This window comes from Diadema setosum, chromosome 1 (genome assembly GCF_964275005.1).
Source record: "Diadema setosum chromosome 1, eeDiaSeto1, whole genome shotgun sequence".
In the NCBI taxonomy this organism is placed as follows: Eukaryota; Metazoa; Echinodermata; class Echinoidea; order Diadematoida; family Diadematidae; genus Diadema; species Diadema setosum.
In genome coordinates this window covers 35,795,766-35,798,462 of record NC_092685.1, presented here as the reverse complement: position 1 = coordinate 35,798,462, position 2,697 = coordinate 35,795,766, and positions in this window count along the sequence as shown.

Here is a 2,697-nt window from a genome sequence, read left to right as displayed (position 1 = left end):
AAACTTAGTGTATACATGTATTACCCAATTAAGATTCTCTGGTGAAAGTTTGAGTCATGAGGTCAAAGGTCAAAGGTCAAAAGGTAAAGTAAAAATATTAAAACTTCTTTTTTTTCTCCGTACCTTGGAAAATTGTTCAAGGTATCTTCATGGAACATAGTATATACATGTACTGACTGGAAGTGATTATCTAGAGAATGTAGGGTTCATGGGGTCAAAGGTCAGGGGTCAAAGGTCAAGTGCAAGACTTCAAAATTTTACTATTACCCTCATATTTATGCAATGCCAGCAGGGTTATTTTTTTACACTTGGTGTATGCGTGTGTAACCTAATAGAAATTCTCTGGAAAGTTTTTTTTTTCTCTCTTTTTGCCTCAAAGGTCAAAAGGTCAAAGATCAAGTGAAAGTGCTGAACTAACTTTGTCCTCCATATCTCGGAAGTGGCTCAAGTTACTTTGAAACTTAGTACATATTATGCATGTTCTACCTGAAAGTAATTATCTTATGAATTTTAGGGTCAAGGGCCAGATGAAAATGGTAACAATTTACTATTCAATTCAGAAATTGCACTTTTTCTCCACACCTGTACCTTGAAAATTACTCAATGCCTAAATGTATGAATGGGTCAAAGTCAAGTTAAAGTCCTTAAATCCCTAGATACATGCTCTCCTATTCATCCAATTAAACCTACGTCAAGGAAGGTGAACATTCAACACATTTGTGACAAACTTGTCATTCCAATATTTTACCAATTTTGTGAAAATGTAATCACACAGTGTCCACATGTACTATCTAGACCTATTGGGAAATGATCATGCATTATGGCGGAGGCATACCAGTCGCCAAAGCGACATTTCTAGTTATTCATGTTTTTACAAGACTTTTAAATCAATCAACTGGACTCCATGGATGTATTCTCAACAATGGGCTGTCTTTAAAAAGTTTGCTGTTTCAAAAACTAAATCAGCTGTGTTGATTTAGAGAACACTGAATATTTCATATTTGTATTCCAATTCGATTCAATGCAATGCAATGCAATTCAATTCAATTCAATTCAATTCAATTCAATTCAATATTGAAATATTTGCAGAGAGAAGGAGGAAATATTCATGAGTGTTTCCTTTGAGTTGTACACGTATACTCAACGTGATGCAACTGTACGGATCACCAGAGGCAACGAGACTTTGGACAGTGTTCTGTCGAACACTGCGCCATGTTGACGAACATTTCTATTATTGCGCCATCTACGATATAAATGCATTTTATGTTGACGTTGTAACACTGTGACCCCAGTCGTTGTTATTGTTGATTAAAGAAGCGTTATTCACGGTTGAATATTTTTTTATGCCTGTTGTTTGCTTTGGTATGAATTATGATTTTATCTCCTTCTCTCCCTTGCTGTTTCTAATGACCAAAAAAAAAAAATAATAATAATAATTCACTTATCTATTAACTTGGGGGGAGGGGGAAGTGGGGGCTGAAAAAAAAAATGATCAGGCTCGAAAGAAAATACGAACCGTTCTGAGATAAAGGGAAAATAAAGATACAAACGCGTTAGCCATGTCCTTGATTCCTTGTATTGAAAGAATAGAAGGGTGAGTGTGACTGCAACGGATGTGGCTTATGATAGAATAGCAATGATAAGATATCGATTTCAGTATCAATATTATGTCGACTTGCTTTAGTTTCATTTCTGATATGAGTGTTAAAATGGCCAAAGTTATAACAAACGTCAGTAACAGAATATCCTTTCAATGTAAAACATCCTTAAGGCATAAATGTATTGCATTTATACACCTGATATGTATACAAAATAACAGTTTGAGGAATATTTAACCTACATTCTTACTAACTATTATAAGGTTGCATAAAATATGGACACAATATAAGTATATGACTGACTTATAGGCCTAGATAATATTGTATAAGATATCATGCTTCATCAACTATGAATTAATTTCTTTTGATAACTGCCTTAACAGGTGTAACATCGCCAGCGAACTGCCCAAGGCCATTTTGCATTACTAAGCACGGTAGCCAACTACAGTACACATTATACAATCACAGCGAGGGGTCATAAGTGGTTCCGGTGTTATTTGTATAGCATGCTGTGTTTGTGTCAATAAAGCTACGGTCACAAAGGTTCGTACGAACGATGCGTTCGTACGAATGTCACTGTTCGTACGAATGCTGGCGTTCGTAGAGATTCGTAGATGCAGGGCGCGTTGTACGGCCTTCTTACGAATTTCGTACGAACACTGTTTAATTCACAAGAACAGGACCTTTTGGAGAAACGAAATAATTTTCAGTTATACAATGGCCATAGAATTCGTATGTTTTTCGTAAGAATGCCTTGAGTTATTCTTTCGTCAGACTTACTGCCATCTTACGATTTCTGTTAGTCGTAAGATGGTCGGACGTGCAACCCACGGCACTTTCAAGTCATTCGTAAGATTTTACGATTTTTTTTTGTGTGTGTATAGTTTGTGGGGTTGTTAAATAGACGCTATCGTGTCCTGTCGAAAATTCTGTAACAGTTGAAAGTTTTATACTTCAAGATGGCAGTAGTGCCAAGGAAACTACAACTGCAGCTGCATCTGCAAGTCCTCCTTTCTCTTCTTCCCCTTCCCCCTTTTCCCTTTAATTACCTTCCCTTTTAGTCCCATATTTAACAGAGATGCTTTCTGGTCGAACACCT